Here is a 5,985-nt window from a genome sequence, read left to right as displayed (position 1 = left end):
TTTTTAGACATCATTGTCTCAAGAGTGGAGCAGAGCAAAGTCACTTAACACAGGTACTTTTACTGCTTAGTGATTCTGAATAAATTCTGATATTTACTCATAATACAGTTATAGCTGTTCTATTTGTATTTTCCCCGTTATATGTATCATATTCTCTTCTATGAGTGTCTGGGTAAATTTCTTAAATATCTGTTTTTTATGTATCTTTACTGTGAAGTGAATTTAACAGCACTACTAGAAGAATCTTGAAAGGTAATTAATATTTCTTTAAGAGGAAAATAAAATTTTACTTCTAAGAAGTATTTGAGATTACCAAAATGAAAGATCACTATAACAAATTTAGCATTATAATAGCTATAATGGAAATATAAAGAATACAGTGATTTATTTTATAAGGACACAATGTATGAAATTAAAATTTTTATCATATCTATGTCTGAATGAGAGCTATGCATTAGAGTAATAGTGTAAGTGTTACTTTTATTGTCCTAAAGCATGTTTTTGCTAAACTTTATTTAATCTGTTTTCTGTTCTTTTCAATTACATAGGACAGAAAATATATATATTTTTAAGATTTTATTTATTTATTTATTTGGCAGAGAGAGTGAGCCAGAGAGCACGAGCATGGGAAACAATAGAGGGAGCGGGAGAAGCAGGGTCCCCGTTGAGCAGGGAGCCCCATGCGGGGCATGGGACAGAAAATACAATGTGTATAGAAGAATTCAAGTAAAATAAATCAAAAACCACTTGACCACTATTTTTTTATGGGAGAAATGCTATTGTCAGGTCTATTAGTTACACTTTTGGTTTCTATGCATTTATACCTGAATATACACAAACTGTAGGTAACCTACTTAAAGAAAAACATTTCCATCTACTTTATTCACTGCTGTATTCCTAATTCCTAGAAACACGTTTGGCAGCAAATACGTTCAATGAATAAATGGACGTACAGAAATAAAGAAACAAGTGCAGGGAGAAGCGGCTGGTGATTTGACACAGAAATCTCCCCAGGAATAGAACACATGACCAAGGTGCGAAATGTTGAGAACAACGTTGTAATACAATGAATTGGTGCACTTCATGTTTTTAAAGAAATGGACTTGAACATGTGAGGGGCAAGACATATCTGTAATGGAAGGGTTCAGTCTTTCAGCAAAAAGAAATTCAGCTGGAAGTAGAAGAGTTTTTTGTAGATACTGTACTAAAAGGAAAGAAGGAAGTGTGTGAGAGAAATTAAGGAATCTTATGCAGGATAAAAAATGGAAGTAACCCTCCATCGAAATTCTATCAGTTAATGACACTTTATTTCAACCTAGTAAAAGACAAAGGTAAATATTTTATTAATCAAAATTTAAATAAGAAATAATTTAAAAATTAAATGATTTAAAAATTAAGAAGCAAGGACCGTAATTAAATACAAAACTGACAGCACTATACATAGCTTTCAAACTGATAATAAAGCCTACACAGAACAATTACAGAGTCAAGTAATTTTGTGTTAGTAGGTTGTAATGAGGCAAAAAGAGCTAATAAGAATATGTTATTGGAAATTGTTTATGCTGAGAAAAACAATATAGGAAAATTAAAGAGAAATATAAAAATACATATATTGAAATATATTCTGTAGAAATATAGAAATAAATATAAAAAATTAAAGGATCAAGTATCCTTAATAACTATTAGGCCCAAACCCTTTTACTTTCCCAATATAAATTAAGACCTTGGGATTCTAAGTGACTGGTTTCCATTCACATAGCTAGTCAGTGGCTGAGCTGAGGTCTCATTTCATGTTTTACAATCTCTTTGCCTACTTTATGGTGATGAGTCAAAATTAAGAAAAGATATGAGGGATTTTCAATCTTAAAGGAAAAAAAAAAAATCCCAAAATTTTATTTTCAGAACTTAATCATGCCTTTAATCCTCTTCAGGGCCATGGTGTTTTATAATTGTTAATAAATTTTGTCCTACTCATATGGATTGACGTTTCTTTCATTTTAAAACACAGGGATAGGGCGCCTGGGTGGCTCAGTGGGTTAAGGTCATGATCTCAGGGTCCTGGGATCGAGCCCCGCATCGGGCTCTCTGCTCAGCAGGGAGCCTGCTTCCCTCTCTCTCTTTCTCTGCCTGCCTCTCCATCTGCTTGTGATCTCTCTCTGTCAAATAAATAAATAAAATCTTTAAAAAAAAATAAATAAAAAATAAATAAAACACAGGGATAGAATGCTCCTTCTCTAAGACAACACAGTGAAAGTCATTCCTAAGAAAAAGAAAGAATTGAGGATGGAAGAGAAACATCTCTTTACTACCCAAAACATACTGGTTTGAAACAAGTATCTTGATGAGAGGCTTTGGAAAGCAAGCCACATTATTCTCTTTTAAGAATGCCTATTCATGTTCTCATGGACTCACATTTCTTCAGGCTTGTTAATTGGCCATTGTGATGAACCAAGCTGTGAGATTCCACTCATTTAAAACTAAATGACAAAAGCCAGAATGATTGTGCAGTGCCTTTGAAAGAGAGGAACAAGGGAATTACATACAAAATGTTGGAAATTTTTCAGGGCACATTTTGTTGTGTATATTGTATTTCTTAGCTGCCAGAAACTATAGAAACTCACTTTTGCTCTGATTTCTAAAATAATATTCATTTGACCCGATTATTTTGATTGATTTTTTAAAGATTTTATTTATTTACTGAGAGAAAAAGAGCATTGGTGGGAGGTGTGGGGGGGGGGGGAGAGGGAGAGGAAGAAACAGACTCCATGCTGAGCAGGTAGGCATTGATACTGGGACCCTGAGATCATGAACTGAGCTGCAGGCAGACGAACCCAGATGCCCCATTCTGGTTGATTTTAAACTTAAGTATATGGTCATTATTTTTTTTTTAAAGATTTTATTTATTTATTTGACAGAGAGAGATCACAAGTAAGCAGAGAGGCAGGCAGAGAGAGAGGGGGAAGCAGGCTCCCTGCTGAGCAGAGAGCCTGATTCGGAGCTCGATCCCAGTACCCTGAGATCATGACCCGAGCCGAAGGCAGAGGCTTAACCCACTGAGCCACCCAGGTGCCCCAAGTATATGGTCATTATTAAGTGGTTTTAAAGCTTATTTGATTATTTTAAAAAGCTTATTTGATTATTAAGGTAGAGTGGCTACATTGTCACAAATCATATTATGAAAGGGGCATATTTATCTAAATATAATAATTTAAATAGGAACAATGGAAAAAAAAATTACCACCCAATCTACCTTTGGCAACTTTTATACAGTTTCCTATTAAACGGACAGAATTTTAACACCTTCATAGAGATAAAGGAGGAAAGAAGGGAAAAGTCTTTGGAAATTAATCAAGATGATTATTAATTCAGACTGGAAGGAGAAATATGCTTGCAGGATGAAGCAAATAGTGCTTAATTGAATGTTGAACTGTGTTAATGTTCTCATTTAAATTACACTATTCCTGGGGCACTTGTGGGTGGTTCAGTCAGTTAAGCACCTGACTCTTGATTTTGACTCAGCTCACAATCTCAGGGTCCTGAGATCAAGCCCCGGGTTGGGGTGGTGCTGGGCCTGGAAAGAGATTCTCTCTCTTCCTGGAAGAAGGTACCCAACTGCCATGGGGTGAGTGTGCTTATTGGACCATTGTTGCTATGTATGCCTGAAGTACTTGAAATGCAAATTTGGAGAGTTTTTTCATCTAAATGCTTGGCTGAATTAAACACTTAATTAGGATGGTTTTTCAATAGGTTAGAGTAAGCATGCAATCGGTACTGGTGCTTTGGTTTGGGAAGCCATATGGTTCATCTTGATGTATCCTAAGTAAAACTGGTACTAATTTATCTTGAATGCAGTGTCCAAGAGTTCAGTTTCAGCTTACCAGCCCTACAACAGAATGGAACCCCAATCATCCAGGAAAGCATGTAGTGGTATCTTTCGCTGATGTTGGACAGGTAGCCAAAGAAGAAGGAAAGTCTTTTACAAGACGGCCAACAGGATCAGATCAAGGCAACCCCTTCAGGATGACCTTCCTTTCTTTGAGAAGCCGCGAAGCAGGTGATTTTCCTTACCAAACCTGTCTCTAGAAGAGCCTCATCTGAAGATAGCCCTAGCAAATGAGGAAGCATTGCAGAAGATTTATGCCCTTGAGAAAGAACTTGTTGCTCTCAGAACAACTCAAAGTGCCAAAACTGTGACCCTGCAGGAACAGAAAAATATCATTGCAATTGATTTAGATTCTGTCACATGTGTTAACTGCAGCATCACCCTTGGTCCCACCACTTTCCCCGTCCCCACCCACCCTCCCCCTCCCTGCATCAAGGTTCCACCAAAGAGTATCTGCTATTGACCGGATGAAAGAGGGAAGAGGTGTGAAAAGAAAGTGTGCTGGAAAGACTCTGGTTAAGAGCAGAAACCTGAATATGCTAGAGATCCTTAAAGATAGGAACCTTGTAGAACTTAGGTCAGTTAAAAGGTCAGAACAGGATATAAAGCTCAAACCAGTGGAAGCTACTGACCTGGCTGTCCTCCCAGCAGAGGCTCTGAAAAAGATATTTTCTTATCTATATCAAAAGGGATAATCAAGGTGAAATGGAAAAAGGAGTTCCAAAGTCTACATCAGAGACCACTTCAGAAACAGTGTTGTTTGGACCTCATATGTTGGAGTCCACAGGACAAATGAAGGCTTTAACTGAAAATGTTTCAACTTCCTAAAAAAAAAAAACAGTGAACTGAGAAAACTATCCCTATTCCAGCTGTCGGTTTCTGTTGGCTGCTTGGGTGATAGAAATCAACGCTATTTTTTTTTTTTTTAAGATTTTATTTCACAGATAGAGATCACAAGTAGGCAGAGAGAGAGAGAGAGAGAGAGAGGGAGGAGGAAGCAGGCTCCCTGCCTAGCAGAGAGCCTGAGAAATCAACACTATTTAGTAAATACCTGAATTTAGTATTCAGTGGTCTCCTTTAAATCTAATTAGATGCAGCAATAACAAAGCACTCTAAGTTTGTGTTTTGTTTTGTTTTTAGAAGGTTAATTCTGAAGTTTTCCACAACCCCTAGATTGAGACACAATGTGTTCTTTTTTTTTTTTTAAGATGTTATTTATTTATTTGACAGAGAGAGATCACAAGTAGAGAGGCAGACAGCGAGAGAGAGGGGGAAGCAGGCTCGCCGCTGAGCAGAGAGCCAGATGTGGGGCTCGATCCCAGGACCCCAAGGTCAAGACCCGAGCCGAAGGCAGAGGCCTAACCCACTGAGCCACCCAGGTGCCCCAACATAATGTATAGTCCGGATGTTTAACTTTCTAGCCTTGAAAACAATTACACAGATTTCAGAAGAAAGGGCATTTGTGGATTTAAGTTTTTAATTCTTAACACTAATTTATCTGTGTGAATGTTTTATATGCATATATTTGGGTATAAAATAGTATGTAAAATTTAATAATGATCTCAGTGAGGGTTGTGTTACTATCACTAGTTGTCAGTGATCATTTACACGTCAGTGATGGAACCGAAGTTATAACACAGGTCTTTGGAATGAAATAATTAGGATTGGAAACTTTTTGCCTTGAATAAGACCTTTACCTTAGATTCTCTCTCACATTTACTTGCAGTAGGAGTTTGAGTAAGAACCAGGTGTTCACTGCTGAAAATTCCATAATGCTTTTGTTTAAAGGGAAGTCAGATACCATGAAAGCTTCTTTTCATTCAGTGCTATCCACTGCTGAGAAAGAAAATGTGTTTTTCAAATTGTGAGAAATCAAATTATTGAATTAAATCTATAACTAGTGAAAGCCAGAATGTACCCTCTTTTTTTCCCCCAGGTTAATTAACAGCATCACAAAGATCACTTTTTGGTAAGCTAATAGTTAATGAAAATGATAATGTAATGGAGTTTACAATTTTTTAATATTGGTCAAATATTGTAGTTTTATAATGAAACATTGAATAGATGAAAGAATTTCCTATAAATTATTTATCATTAGAGTG

At 36.6% G+C, this 5,985-nt stretch overlaps 1 pseudogene; it reads left to right on the top strand.

The window, feature by feature from the left end:
* The first annotated feature begins 3,702 nt into the window (after positions 1 to 3,702).
* LOC125098724 (mitochondrial fission regulator 1-like) lies at positions 3,703 to 4,711 on the top strand (annotated as a pseudogene).
* The last annotated feature ends 1,274 nt before the right edge of the window (positions 4,712 to 5,985 follow it).

The sequence above is a fragment of the Lutra lutra genome, chromosome 1 (genome assembly GCF_902655055.1).
Source record: "Lutra lutra chromosome 1, mLutLut1.2, whole genome shotgun sequence".
In the NCBI taxonomy this organism is placed as follows: Eukaryota; Metazoa; Chordata; class Mammalia; order Carnivora; family Mustelidae; genus Lutra; species Lutra lutra.
The sequence above is the reverse complement of the archived record's forward strand: the minus strand, read 5'-3'. Positions and strand labels throughout refer to the sequence as shown.